This window comes from Gasterosteus aculeatus, chromosome 2, assembly GCF_964276395.1.
Source record: "Gasterosteus aculeatus chromosome 2, fGasAcu3.hap1.1, whole genome shotgun sequence".
Taxonomy (NCBI): Eukaryota; Metazoa; Chordata; class Actinopteri; order Perciformes; family Gasterosteidae; genus Gasterosteus; species Gasterosteus aculeatus.
Genome location: NC_135689.1, coordinates 4,139,133 through 4,155,021, shown reverse-complemented (window position 1 = coordinate 4,155,021; position 15,889 = coordinate 4,139,133). Strand labels below are relative to the sequence as shown.

At 39.9% G+C, this 15,889-nt stretch overlaps 3 long non-coding RNA genes across 3 annotated transcripts; all 3 read right to left on the bottom strand.

The window, feature by feature from the left end:
* Positions 1-5,472: 5,472 nt before the first annotated feature.
* On the bottom strand, positions 5,473-6,764 carry LOC144386293 (uncharacterized). Its single transcript, XR_013451985.1, has 3 exons — positions 6,674-6,764; positions 6,150-6,521; positions 5,473-6,020 (listed from the first exon to the last, which is right to left on the bottom strand). It is a non-coding gene; the product is annotated as an uncharacterized LOC144386293 (long non-coding RNA).
* A 74-nt stretch (positions 6,765-6,838) lies between these two features.
* LOC144386292 (uncharacterized) lies at positions 6,839-7,777 on the bottom strand. Its single transcript, XR_013451984.1, has 3 exons — positions 7,514-7,777; positions 6,989-7,108; positions 6,839-6,879 (listed from the first exon to the last, which is right to left on the bottom strand). It is a non-coding gene; the product is annotated as an uncharacterized LOC144386292 (long non-coding RNA).
* Positions 7,778-11,633: 3,856 nt separating this feature from the next.
* On the bottom strand, positions 11,634-14,271 carry LOC144386290 (uncharacterized). Its single transcript, XR_013451983.1, has 3 exons — positions 14,055-14,271; positions 13,916-13,951; positions 11,634-11,942 (listed from the first exon to the last, which is right to left on the bottom strand). It is a non-coding gene; the product is annotated as an uncharacterized LOC144386290 (long non-coding RNA).
* Positions 14,272-15,889: the final 1,618 nt, after the last annotated feature.

Genomic DNA, 15,889 nt, shown 5'->3' with positions numbered 1-15,889 from the left:
GTCCAGATGGATGGAATGTTTGAAGCAGGCTGGCCAGGTTGATGGTAAACTAACTTTTGACGGGAACTTCTGTGGATGTAACGTGGACGACGATGAATTCCAAGTTATTTGATGGCTGCAATGCACGTTGGAATGGAGCGGTTGTTGAGAGTTAGCAGCTGTGGGATAGAGTACTTGAGCTTCATGCCGGTCGCCGAAGGTGTTAGCTTGGAGCTAGCCGTTAGCAAACACAGAGATGGAAGACTTGTCTGGCACAGGGAGAAGATGAGAGAGAGGGCTAGCGCAAATTGTGGCACCGGCAACTCGCTGAGGCACTTCCTGTTGCAGGTTGCGGTGCCGCGGCGAATCGTGGCAACTGCCTCGAGTTTACGGCAACTGCCTTAAAATATACTGGATATCTAAAAACAGTCATGCACACAATCTAGCTCAGGCAAATTCTTTTGTCAACAATTGTAGTCAACATTAATTTAAATGAAAATACTGGTAACTCCTATTATATACCGACATTCAATTTTAGACACGTCTTGATGGCACCAACCCAGTGTTATTGTTCGTTCATATAAATCACATACCCATTGATTAGTTCTCAAAGTAGAGATTGTAACCAGGGCGGCAAGTGATCTTAGTCCATATTCGCTTAGCTGCACTAAAGTGGGAAGCCGTTGTGTCACTTACTGGATTTTTATTACTAAAACAATAGATAGATAGATACTTTATTGATCCCTCAAGAGGGAAATGTTGGTATCACAGCAGCATGTACAGGGAAGAAAATAGAATATAAAGATAAAACATAATGTCACATTATATACAATATAATAAGATAGAAATATTCAATTATTAAATTAAATGAAATAAACTCAAACAAAAGAATAACCTTCCAAAAGAGACAATAATAATAATTTGTAAAAGAGGAAGAGGAAAGAGCAGCAACATCACAGCAGTACAGGGTTATTATTGTCATTATTTAGCATGGGATGATTTATTGTGTTATTGCACTGGGCAGGAATAATAATAATAGTTAATAATAGTTAATAGTTAATAATAACTGTGATGTTACTAGATGTTACTGGTTACTGTTAAGGTAAAGAACTCCATCACCCAGCATTCCCTAGTCAGTGCTGAGGGACATGCGCAGTGCGGAGCGCGACAGACCCCGGGTAGCATTACAGCGGACTGTGCTAGTTGACATTAAAAGTTCATGAAACGTATATCACGCCTCGCCTGCTTCTTATAAGATTAAGCAAGGTACAACAATAACTACCAACACTAGTACTTTTAAAGGCAGTATTGTATTATCACATATTGGCAAATTATAAAACAAACATATAACATATTTGGGAAATAAAACGGCAACTGTCTGGCGCAAAGTCGAGGCAGCTGTCGTAAAAACGGCAACCGTCGAGGCACCACTGCGGCAAAGTCGCGGTAGCTGTCGTGAAGTCGCGTCAATTGCCTCGAAGTCGTGGCAAGTGTCTCGACTTCGTGGCAACTGCCTCGTGAAATCGTGGCAAGTGCCGCAGTGTCGAGGCAGTTGCCACGATTCACCGCGGCACCGCAACCTGCAACAGGAAGTGCCTCGGCGGGTTGCCAGTGCCACGAATTGCGCTAGCTCTTACTGGAAGATGATCCGTATTGAGTTCAGCTGCAGTGCTGATTGGCCCCTGTCCAACGTGTACAAACTGTATGCTTAATGTCAGAAATGCTGCAGTAAATGCCGGCGTTAGCAGGCATCAGAGTAGTGTAAGTAATTGTTTTCAATCGGCTCAGGCAACAAAAGGAAGGACCGAAATCTGCGTTGCGGTCCTGTAGTTACCGGTCGTATTGGAACCGGTACCAATATGTCACCGGTTATCGGTACCGACCCGTCACAACCTTCTGCTTCTGTCTTCTTACAACCATCTCAGCAGCAGGTTGGTGGCAGATGCTGTTCAGATAAAAAGCCCCTTGAATAGTTGACTTGACTTCCATGGACGTGTGTGAAGTAGTGCAGTGATGATCTGGACGAGAGACCAACGGGCCCCTGACGCCTCGAGCTCCGTGTTCACACTTTTATGGACCCTTAATTCCTACAACTCAACGTTCCCAAAAGGGCTACAGGCAAAAACAGGATTTCCATGAAGCACGGTCGCTATATTTCTGTTCACTGTGTCAGAAGTAAACAGCTCTTCCAAGTAAACACCTCAATGCTGCTGCTGCTGCGTGGACACACACTGTCCTCTAGTGGAGACATGTGTGACTCTTTGTGACTTTCCTTCCTTCAAACTCCCCCAAAGAGAGACATCACCTGTAGAGGCCCCCTTGTCAAAGTCATTGTGTCTTAATTCTCTTCCTCTTTCTCATGAGATCACAAACAATGATGAGAATCTTGAACATTTGAAAGAGGACAAACATTTTAAATACTCGTTGCACACAATGTTTCTCCATTATAGTACATTAATGCTGAACACACGCATAAGTTGTTTTGACTTCTCCATTCTAAGTAATAGAATGATTTATTAAACTTACTGAGCTAAGAAGCCACATTCCTCACGTGCTTGGTGAAGGTTATTTAAGGCTTTTTGTTAAATAAAAGTAAGCTGACATCTGCAGCGTGAAAAGTGTTGGATTTTGTCTGACGCAAGAACAGTCATTCACATGCCTTCACTAAGTTACATGGTTTTATTAAATATTGTTAATTACCTCCTCAACCTCTGGTAGCGTTGTCATAGCAACCACTTTTTCTCCCTCTGTGGCTGAATTAACAGCTGTAATACTGCCATCCTGCCCTCGCTCGCCCCCAGTGCGACAGACGGTACTGCAGTTACCCCTCTGGTGTCTTCCTTATTTTCCGAGACTCCCCCTTTTCACACACACGCACACACACACGCACACACACACACACACACACCTTGATCGGTGTCTCTGTGAGTTAATAAACTCTGTTAAACTTTAAAATACGCTTCCCTGTGTTTACTTGTGGATTTGTATGCCGGTGACAAGACTAGATTAGATTAAACTGTATTGTCATTGCACAGAGTGCAGGTACTGAGACCAGAGCTGCCAACTTTTCAAAAAACCTTGGAGTGAGATTTTGTCGGGGGTGACCAAGATTTTGCCGCGCACGCAGCCACACACGTTGGTGGCTCATATCAGGAAATCGGAATTCATTTGGCGTAGTACCCATGTTGTACGCTGCATTCTGGTGGTTTGTGGGGCCCAACGTCGTTGAGAGGGGCGGCCTGCTGGAGATGGACAACATTGGTTACATTCTGAGAAGCAGAGACGTAGCTGATGGTCCACCCCAAGGACATTCTGGTTTAAGTAGATCTTATTTCATGCATTCTAGTGGATCTTTGGGTGGTATGCCTGAACTTATTCTGATTCATGTTTATCTGCTCATGACTTGTGGGGCCTTCTAGACTTGAGCTGAACATTCATCCAGAAAACTATTGCTGTGCCTCAATGACTGTCTATGTACCACAAAATAGCCTAATTAATAGACCTGTGTTTAAGATTTGACCAATTTAGGTTGATTGACATTTTGATTACAATGGTATTCAACTAACTCTTAACTGAAACCTCACCTATATTGTTAATTGTATTATTAAGAGCACTTAATGATTCATGTTCAGCAAAAAATGACAAGTTTAGTTAGGGAAAAATATTTTTCATTATCAAACAAAAAAGTGCAACAAATAAAGTGCTTAAACAGGAGCCTTTCAAAGCAAAACAATTTATACACATAATATAAATACACATAAATAAAATAACAAAAGATGAGGTATTAAGAAGGAGATCAGAAGCTGGTTAGTCATTTTTTATCAAGCATTGTTTATTAAGGCTTAATAAACAATGCTATGATGTTTTGAGCATGCAGTACACCAAGAGGTTAACAAGGTGCTCTCCTGCTGCTTGTTGTGACAGTTTACATTCACCACTCAAAATCACACAAACACAACTAATCAGTTCTTTCAAGATTTAAAGTTTAAGAGAGTGAGTACTTAATTGAACCACATGTCATTAACATACCTTAGTCTTTGCTCCTCCTTAGTTTCTCCCGCGGTTGTGTCTGTTTGAAAACCTTCTTCTGTTGCTAACTCCGGGACTCTTCGGGGTAAATAGGATGTCTATGCAGCGAATAGGTTCACAGACGCGCTCCTTAGCGCCATCTATCGTCGGGGAGTTTGAAAACGAACGAACGCGCTTCGGCCCAAAATCTGAATTTATTTTTTGCCGTGAGAAATTGGTTGTGTGGCGTGAGTGCGTGTGAAAACATGCAAAAGCGTGTGTCACACGGCGAAACCGTGAGAGTTGGTAGATCTGCTGAGACAACAAAATGCAGTTTAGCGTCTAACCAGAAAGTGCAAGAAAGAAGATAAAGTGCAAAGTGTATATGTGATATTGTGTAGCGGCCCTGTACAGGAGTTTGTGTGTGATCGTCACGTCGTCACCTTCGCTCCGGCCAATCATGTGGAGTCACTGTTGCATTTTGTCAGGGGGCGGCCACTGATTGGAGGAGACCAGAGAAGGCGGGTTTTCCGTGTTCAGCACCAGTCACGTTTGGTAGAAGAGTTCCGGTTATTTTTTCAAGTGAGTACAGCAGATAGCGTGACGGTGTCTTCTCATTGTGTTCATTGAAAACGGATGAAAGGATTGAAATATACATGGAGCCGTTTATATAAATAACATATATATCCAGTATTAAGAAGCAAGGTTGTAAATATGAACGCCATGGTAGTGCAAATATGACATAACTGACAGCGGCAGGAGAAGCTGTTCCTGAACCTGCTCGTCCGGGAACGGAGGAACCTGCAGCGCCTCCCAGAGGGGAGGAGGGCAAACTGTCTGTCCTTCACGATGCTGCGCGCCCTCCGCACACATCTTATGTGCTGGACAGTCTGGATGGTGGGAGTGAGGAAGCAGTGATGAGCAGTTTTCACCCTCTGGAGTGATTTTCGATGGTGCAGCGGTAGAAGTTCACCAGGATCTGAGGGGACAGATGAGCCTTCTTCAGTCTCCTCTGGAAGAAGAGGATGAGGAATCGTCCGAGGGAATCAGGCTGCATGAATGCACATCACAGGGAGCACTGAAAACACAAAAACACGAACATACAAACATTTAAAATGCCTTTAGAATTAAAACAAGGGTGCGTCTATAGCGGTTACATCTTACTCACACACCTGGATCACCATTTCCTTTAAGAAGGAAGTAATATCGTATTTACATTGCTGTGATCTATTCCGGTTTAATTAGATAAAAACATCAGCAGGTCAAATACTTCCCGCACAACTTTTTATCAAAGACAATATGTGGAAAGTTAAAGAAATCCGCTTCAAGACATTTAACTCTAGTGATACTTGAACTATTTCAAAGAGACATTTTAATTTGTTTAGATGAAACTTACTAATGTGATGCAGGAGGAGCGTGTGGACATACGTTCCCTGTAATCTCTAATATTTATTTAATTGAAGAAATGATTGTAGGAAACACTGCTTAGAGCTGCAAGTTTATTGATGCATAAATAGATTAAACATTACAAAATGTATTAAACACAAACAGGTGAAGATGAAATACAAACCGCACTTATTAAACACTTTAAAGAGACAAAGTTAAACTTAAATGTTCGAGAAATGTGTTGTCCAATAACAGATTAAATGTGTAAAAAATGCGTAAAACTTTTTTTTATCAGAAATAAAAGAAAAGATCACTTCATATTGAATAATATCACCAACGTACTGAAGCTCAAAGACGTCAAACTGCTTTTTTCTGCTTTTCAAAACCAGCCTCCATTCAAAAAAAGCTTTAAACAACAAAGTGATGGAGGAGATAAAATTAAATGTACAGTAAACACTCAACACAAACATTTGAATAAGTAAATGTAATAATCTACTCTTCTAGTAGGGTTAACAACTACTACTAAAATACTGTCTCATATCAGGAAAGAAGAAGTTGACACAATAATTACTCAAAAAGACAAAGATGTTGTTTTTCATGTCGTCATCCGTTCCCCTGGTTCTGTCCATGCAGATGTTTTTATCCATCTGATAAAAGAGATTAAAGGTTATTTAAGAGTAACAGGTGTAAGTGTTGTGTTTGACCTTTGCTGCCTGCTGGTAGTAATACACAAGTAAACTCAGATTGTACTACATGGTCTGTTGTACTTGAAGTACCTGCAGCTGTTTCCATCCTCATATTTTCGTACACGCTCTCCTCTGGTTCATCATTCGTCCCTGTTAGAAGGATCAGATGAATGCATGAAGATACACTTTATTCTCCTTTATTAAAGCTCTGCTGGCCTACAAAAGCATCTCAACTACTGCAGCTTGTTCCCTTATAGAAGTATTCACATGAACCATCAATGTCTTTAAGCTCAAACACAGAATCTGTGACATCATCGATACACTTTGTCTTTAATTTAAAGGTCAACCAGTCACTTGATCATCTGATTCTAGTATTTTAACAGCTGTGTGATGAACACACAGGATTTACTGCACCATGGATTTCCTCAGAGCCTCCGATTGCTTCATAGAGACAAGAATCACCTGCAGAGCAGTGAGGATAAAGACGAGGTCGTATCAATCATTTGAACCACTTTGTATCAATTATAGAATCTTCTCAAACAGATAACCAGAAATGGAAATGTTAGCATTAAAGTTAAGAACAAATTATTAAATAAATCAGGATTAAAGCTGACCAGGAAGAAGAGAACCGTAATGTCCGTCTTTAGTTTCACCCTGGTTGATCATGTGGTCTGTAGCTGGGCTCTGATTGGTCCTCTGAGACCTTGTGGGTCCAAAACATGAAGTAAATACAGAGGATTTAATGAGGAACATGTAAAGTCCCGCTGCCATGTTCAGAGTGAGAGAAGAGAGGCTTGTACCAACCTGCTGAGGCTTGAAGCTGCAAGAAAAAGGTTTCACATTGATCATTAATTAGTGTGTGTAATAATATCTGTGACTTTGACTTATTTCAGTGAAATCAGTCTGATATCAGAAGGAAAAGATCTCACCTTCTGACTTTCTGTAGCGACGCAGAAACAGCAGCAGGAGAATAATCAGTAAAACTCCAGAAACCAGACCAACAACCAACGGCACGAGAAACACAGAGCTTGATGCTGCTTCTTCAGGATCTACACACAAGTACACACCAACCATGAAGAGATACACAAGTAACAATAATAATACAGTTTATTTATAACACACTCTTCATCAACAGATCTCAGAGTGTCACAGAGCCAGAAAAACATACTTAAAACAAAGTAAAACTAGTAAAATCACAGGTACTAATGTGTTGTAGTGCTAAACAAGTACTACAACACACACACTCAAATACACAAACATGAAGCCTTGATCACACAACATTCACCTTTCACTGCTGGTCATGTTACATCTCTAATATGTGTTTTTACTGAACATGAACATCTTTAAAACTATATTGTCTCACACAAACAAATAGTGTATCTTAAGATAACTTCTAATTCAGTGACACCTTTTCTCACTCAGACTGTAACACATGTTACAAAACTCGTACTCACATTTCACTGACAACCAGCTCTCTGCTGAGGTCAAAGTCTCCAAACCTTGAGGTGATTTCCTTCCTCTACATTTATAAAAGCCTTCATCTGACTTAGTAACTGCAGAGATAAGCAGCTCCCCTCTGACAGGATTTGGGATGAGTTTGTCATTTTTATAGAAATCCACATTATAAAGAAGGTTTTCTGTCCTCAACTTGCAGCCAAGAGTGACGGATTGTCCCTCAGTCACAGGACGGACAGGACTCACCAGGATGACATCACCACCTGTAAAGAGACCAGAGGACAGGAAGTCAAACAAGCTGATGAACAATGAGGAGAAGACATTTATAGTTTACATTTGTTGTTCACAGTCACACAGTAGCTGAGCGAATAGCTGCATTTCATGGATGGAAGAGACGGCCCTTTGGTGACGTACATGCTCACAGTTACATCTTTATTACAGAATACACAGAATTAATGCTCAATATGTCGGGAGACAAATGTCCACTTAGTCGCTGGTCGGCGAAACTGCTGTGCACGGTAAAAGAAAAAGAAAAACGCCTGGTGACGTGTGGCGAATATGTAAGAGGGACGACCGCACTTAATTAGGAGAAAACCCGGTCAATTTTCAAAATAAAACATTTTTCAGAAAAAAATATATATAAGCTTTCTGTGGCCTGTGGACCGGTCCCGGTCCACGGGCCGGTGGTTGGGGACCACTGAGCTACAGAATGATCTAAATGGTACAAAGTGAGCAGATAACTCTACACCTCCCCCTGGTTTAAAGTCAATGGTGGATGTCAATGGTCATAAAGAGGAAAGTAAACCACATGTCACACCTGTATGTCAAATTGGGTTTTTGTCCAGTCTCCATGTTTGTTTTGTGACTTCCTGTTTTATTTTGGAAATTAACTCTCCTCTCGTTTCATGTTCCTTGCCCTTCCTTTTGTGTCACCAGTCTGATTGTCTTCCCTGATTTCTGATCGTGTCCACCTGTTCCCACACTTCCCTCATGTGTACTTATAGTCTGCGTCTCCCCTTGTCTTGTGCCAGTGTCTTGTCCTTTTGCCTTGCACACCGCCCCAGGAAGGAATCAAGCCCAGGTCAGTTTTTGCTCTTGCCTAGCCACCTTGTGGTCTCCTTAGTTGGCCTTGTGCCGTTTACAGCTCCACAGCTCCTCACTTTAGTTTAGAGCCTTTTTATTGATTGTTTTTTTTTTATTCCTCGGTGGCGAGTGTTTGGCTTTTTCTTTTACCTATTCAGTTCTGCTGGAGCATTTTCCGTTCATCTCTCTTCGGAGAAGTTTTGTTTCCAGGGTCGTCCCTGCGATTTTTGTTGACAATAAAAACGTCTACTGAACCTCAACTCTGTGCCCGAGTCCCCCGTGACACCACAAAGATGTGTTGGATAATACAGAGAAATGATACTGCAACAAACTGAGATTGTTGAATCCTTTGTTAAAATAAATATTAAGTTATTTCACCCAGTGAGCACAAGACGTAATTTCAACGTTGAAATATGGTTGAAATCGGGTTGAAATGAGGTCTGAACGTCTTAAGACCTCATTTCAACGTCTTTTCAACCGGCTAAAAATGGGATGAAACATCAACGTGCCAGAAAACGTCAATTTGTTGATAAATGTGTCATGTTGTAACGTAAGGTTGAAAGATAGACGATATTAACGTTACGATTTTCATAATAATGAACTGGTCGGCGAAATTTGGGCTACGCGAAGACGTGATTTCAACGTATTTAATATTTCACTTAACATCATAAATATGAAACTACGGACTGCGTGCTGTTAATAAGATGCGTTTAAGACATAATAATGCGGGCACTTTCAAACATTACTTGTAAACACGTAACTCCGCTCACATCTGTAACGCGCATGCGCGAGTTCTTAGACGCCTGCAGAGCTCCGAGCGGACGCAGCACGAGGCGAAGTTACGGCAGCAGAGCGACATGAACGGGCTGATAGAACCACGACTACCGGCTCCACTACTCTGTAAGTACGGGAGTGTTTGGATGAAGCACACATGGAACTATAACCGGGTGTTTTACTTGTGCTGCCCATTCGATACGGGAAAGACGGCCCTTTTTGTTAAGCTAGTTAGCGTAAGCGCAGGTAGTTTGCTAGTTAGCATGCTAGCATTCAGCATGATGACCTGGACCAAAAGTAAACATCCCAGAATATTTTTCGTGTGTTTGGTGTTACTAATGCGTTAGGTTGTTGCTGTACCCATACATGTTATTGCATTTCACACTGAAGATACGTTTTTAAAGCAATGGGGGCTAAATACAGATTGCAAGGGTGAAGGGCTGAATTCAACAAGTTGTGCTCTGTAAACAAGAGGGCCAACACATTGTAAGTTACTGTGTGCTTAAAGCATGATACTGTGTAATATACCTGGAAATGTTACTCCAGAAATACCATAAGTTGCAGATGAATTGTTATCTTGTTGATAATGTAATAAGTGAACAATCAATAAATTAGGGTTCTAACACACCTGCTGCTGTTAGTATTATTAGTTTATTACTGTCATCATAAACCCAAATGACCAACTTTGCCGTTGTGCTTTCCCTCCTCACAGGTTTCTGCGGGTGGTGGTTGCATCTGATGGAGGTTACGTCTGATGATGGTTGTCCCTGCACTGGTCCTGCCTTACCCCTGGCTTAGTAATCCACAATATTAGAATCATTTCTGTCAATGGAATTGAATGTACTGTACATCTTTAAATTGTTCATGCTCTACACACCTACTGCCTTAAGGTTTTCTCCTCAGGTTTCTTCCGGTTGAAGGTTTTTTACATTTTGAGGGTTTTGGGACAGGATGTTGCATGTTTACAGATTGCAAAACTGAACAAGATAAAATGGTTTGAATTGAATAAACACGTTGACCAGAGAAATCTGTAATTGAGGGGTTTTCTCTGCACTCTGACTCCCTTTACACAAAGAATCATCAAGTGAGGATGAGGGAGATGCAGCTGATTTCAGGTATACTATCCCAACTCAAGTGACTCAGACCCACATCTTGTTACAGAATCTAAAAATGAAGTTCAAATGATTCAGAAAAATGGTCTTCAAACACAGAATTGTTGTTTCTGCACTTTTAAATCCATAGTTCATTTCCCTGAAATATATATTTTTTTGTATTGTTTTTAATTAGGAAAAGTGTTATGTATAGTGTTATATTTATAATAAATGCAAATGAACAAAATAATGTGTTTGTCCTTGTTAAGGGCTGTTAACATGACAACTGTGACAACAGCGAGCAATTTATCCGTTGAAACAACGTTTAAAAGACTTCTATGGCCGGACAGTGAAAAGAGGTTGCAAATTGGTTAAAAGGGGAAAGTTGTTTCAACGTCTATTCGTAGACGTTGAAAAGACGTTCGCGTATAGACCTGTTTTCAGCGTGATTTATAATATCTGTGGTAAACTTACAAATGTGGACGTAGTTTCTTTTTAACCCTCTAAAATAATGATATAGCACGCAAGAGAGGACGAAATATTACCGTATTCTAAAATCACTTTGAAATGTGGTCTAAACATAAACGTCTTTTCAACGTCTACGAATAGACGTTGAAACAACTTTCACTTTTAAACCATTTTGCAACGTCTTTTCAACGTCGGGCAAAGACGTCTTTTCAACCAAAAAAAGCTCACTGGGAAGGTTTGGGTAGGCCGCAAAAGATTTTCAGATTTCAAATTGGGCCGCGGCATTCTTGAGTTTGGGAACCGCTGCTTTAGATATAAAAACCTTTAAATGAATATAAACTCACTGTGTATAGTGATGTTGGCTGCATTGCACGACTGTGTTTCAGACTCACACCAGTACACTCCACTACTCGCTCTAGTGTCGGTGTTGCATGTGGATCCAGTCATTTCTCCCCAGTTATAACAGCGAGACACGTAGCCATCTTTATCAGCCTTCATCACTCTCCACTTAGTAGAGTTTCCCTCACAGATCAGAGACAGTGACTCTGTGCTGAAGTGCTGCAGTCTGTGAGGACTCACTGTGAGAGACGCTGCTGGATTTACACCTGAAGACACATCATTAGGAGACACACACAGAACAATGTCAACACAAAAAGGACATTTATTCCCTTGTGCAAGAATATAAAAGTCTGAACAAACTCACCTCCAGACCAGACAAACTTCTCAAAACTATACCAAGTGTAAAACACAGGATCTCTTCTTCCAGCTCTGCACTTATATCCTGCTGTGTGTGTCTGTCCATGAAGAATGTAGGAATCCTGTTCAGTCCCAGTGGTGCCACCAGCTAGAAGCTCAAAGGTGTAGTAGTTGTTGGTGGATGACAGGTCTGGAACAGCCTTAAACCAGAAGAACCTCCATCCTGCAGACGGAGGTTCAACACTGCAGGTCAGAGTCACTGAGTCTCCAGGACTCGTCCATGATGGAGACACTGTGAGGACAGACTGAGGTTTATCTGTTGAAAAGAGGTTTGACAGAATAAAGACGTGTTATGATGAGTCCTTGGTGGATTACTGTCACTGCTGATGTCCTCCATCTTTTTATCTGTCTTCATGTGTTAAACAGGTGTTTGGGTACAATGTCTGTAAACATAGTAACTAATCTCACATTTCAAATATTCTATTTCTGATTCTTTGTCCTTAAATCTGCACTTGTAAGAGCTCCCATCAGACATCAGAGAAATGGTGATTTCATGTGTGTGTTGATGGTTTGTGTCCATCTCAATAAGTGTTTTGTCTTTGTAGAAGTCAGCATTCTTCTCCTTTCTCTGGTCTCCATGTCGACAGTGAAGAGTCACTGATTCTCCTTCATACAAGGAGGACGCAGGAGTTAAAGGATCACATCTGTGTCTGTGGAACAGTTACTTCTTTGCTTTACTAAATCCGTTTCATTAAATGAACAATGATACAAGATATCAGTGATTTATGTTTCCTACATAATTATAATTTAACATAAAGTTGCAGACAGAAGAAGATGTCAAAGTCAGTCTCCCTGTAATAAATAAAAGGTTCACTGAGTAATGAGAACATTTCACCTGAAGGAGGCGCCACACTCTGCTGATGTGTTTGATCCATGTGTCTTTTTGTGTTATTTGAAATTATCAATATTATCTGATAATTGATCATTTTGAACAAAGCTCAGCTAATTAAACAGCGTCAGTGTCAACTTTCTCTCACACTAGTTAACATTTATTAATTATCACTATATTATATTAAATCAGCATGTCTCACTAATATAAAAGTGTTGTAATGAACTTGTGATGGTAAAACTTATTGCAAATATTGATCTGTTATCATTTTAAAGAGTCCATTCATCTATTTTTGTAAAAAAGGAACTAATCACATGACATGGCGTGTCCGCTGGTGGGAGAAACTGACGTGCTCTCGGGTCTCTCTTCTCTTCGTCCTGACGAGGACACTGTCAGTGTGTAGTGTCATTTGTGTACCATTTTGGGTGGGAAGCGTTTAAGGGTTCTCTGCCATTTGTTACTATTTTTATTTTTTTCTCCTGTTTTGTGGATAGAGGGTCAGTATTATTGTACCATTTAAGTCGCGACGAGCGAGCACCAGCAGACTGACTCCTACCCCCCCCCCCCAAACCGTTTGCCCCACCACTAGCACGGTTCTCGTTTAATTTATTTCGATACAAATGTCCCACTATTTTAGCCTTGCCATCGCTCTGAATAATCTGGTCAAAAACCGTCCCATCTACACCTGCCTTTGTTTAATCAATAATTTATCAATAGCTAATTCATTTGTCAATAGGAATAAAATGTGACTTTTTTGTTTCATTTGAAATGATCAATATTATGTGATAATTGATCCTTTTAGAAAAGCTCAGATAATTATAAAGCATCAGTGTCAACTTTCTCTCACACTATGTTAACATTTATTAATTATCACTATATTACATCAGCACTTCATCAAATAGGTTTATTAAATAAACACGTCTCATACACATAAAAGTGCTTTAATGAACTCGTCGTGATGGTAAAACTTTGATCACTTACCTGATACAGTTACAGAGACTTTATTACTTTCTCTTCTAACAAGACGGATCTTGTGATCAGCAACACACTGATATTCACCACTATCTCCTCTAGTCAGAGATGATTTATATCTATTCACTGTTCTGTTGGTGGTAAATAAATGATCATTCCTACTGAATGAGTAATTCCAGTCAGTGTCGTTTCCTTCCCTTGAGTCACATATGAAGGAAACTTTCTCTCCAGTAAATAAAGGGGACCAGTTTGGCTCAATATGCAGCAAAGCATTTAGAAACAAACACAACATGCAAAGAATGAATCTTGTCTTCTTTCTTGTATTCATCATAAATTAACTAAAGAGAAATATTACATGTAAAATAGTGATAGAATGTGTTGAATCGTCATGAGTGAATGTATCAAAATAAAGAAAGTTGTATAGAAACCTTGAGCGTGTCCACAGTAGAGGAGAATATTCAGCGCTAAAACAAAGTGAGAAACATCAAACTGACAGAAACTATTAACTTCTGGCATTTAAAAAGTTGAATCTATGAAAACTATGATTTAAACAGAGAAAGTACTCACAGAAAAGCCCCAACGCACCAAACAAGGTGTGTCCCATCCTCACGTCCACGCTGACACTCGCTTGTGAGAAACGCTTCCGCTTCGTGTCAAGAGACAGTTTGAAAGGTGTGAAACATGCTGAGAAATGTGGAAATGCAGAGACCACAGATAAAGGTGTGAGGTTTTCTCTAACGTCTGCTTCTATTTATGATACATTCTTTATTCTACAGCAGCACATTTTATTTAAAATATATCCAGTGACCCAGAGAAAGATGTTCCATCATTTCAGAACGACTGATATAAAAACCCTGTGAGATAAAGAGAAGTGAATCACAGAAGCTCGCTGAAACAGACCAAAATAAATAAATCCTTTTAATTAGACTTAAATGTAGTAAGTGAGCTATTTAATTTTTGGCGCCTCCTGCTTTTTTCACGTTAGTGAAAGCCGTGTTGGTTCCTCGTCAACCTTTCTGTAGCTTCTGTATCAAGTATATGGTTATTTGCCGTGGGGTGAGGGATGCAATTACAGCTCTCTTTTTTGATCATACATGTGTTTGCATCCCTGTATTTTATCAATCATAAGGTTCCTTTTTGTGCATCAAAGTCTCATTCAACTAACAGCAAAACACAGCAGCAGGAGGATGTGGTGCATTCTGGGACGCCTCTTTCATCACAACTGAACTGCAGCCTGAGACGTGGAAATTAAAGTGAAAAACATTTTGTATTCTGTTTTTTGGGGTCGTTGGTCTTTTTTGCATTTTTCAATACAATAAAGACGCTACATTTAGCTACACATTTAGAGAAGGTATAAAATGGCTACAAAACCTTTAGAGGAAACAGTTAAGACACATTCACAATCCACTTAATTTGTATAAGACGAAATAGAGAAAATGCAGTTTAGAATTTCCATCAACTCTTTAGTTCCTCATCTACAACAAAATGTTGAGAATACAATTCAGTTTTACTACATATCTACAAGGTGTGTGTGTGTGTGTATATATAATATATATATATATATATATATATATATATATATATATATATATATAATTATAACCAAATGATACAACATACATTAGCAATCACACAGATAAATAGTAATACAATTATAAACCTTGTGACACTTAGTGTAGGATGATGTCACTCCTTGAGGTGACACTTAATAAACTCCAGTGCAATATGATAAACATATAAACCGCCTTCTTATGAGTCTGTATGAATGACCCATAATCAAAAATTCATTTATTAAATAATGTAATCATGTTCGTTCTGGTAGTCGTGACATTGACACATTTTATCAACAGTGACTTTAATGCGGCCTTTTGAACTTTAGCTCAATCTTCAACAAAAACCTCACAGCTGAATGTTCTCACAAAAGAATCGGTTCTTGTGACGCTGATTTAAAAAAAGAAAAAGGCTAAATAAAAGAAATCTAACAAAACAAATTGGTGAAATGAAATAAACCATTTTGATAGATTTGTGGTTGAGAGAAAACTCTGCAGCCAGAGCGTGAGGAGAAGAACCACAATGACCTTGTGGTTTCCCTTCACAAGTAAAAGACGTGTTGCTTCTGGTTGTGTGGTGTCACATGACCACCTCCACACCAAAGTTCCAGAAACTGCAAAAGCAAATTCGATCTAATGCAGTGGACCCGTGCATTCAGGCACGTAGACATTTTGGGGGGCAGGTGCTCAAACCAAAACAAAAGGGCACCAAAATTATTCATAAAATCCAAAATAATATTAATTAAATAAAACACACAGTACGATATTTTCACCTTGTTAACAAACTAACTGTCACAATCCGGGCTGCAAGGTCATGACAACAGGACACCGCAAGCAAGTAGTCAGAAGGGA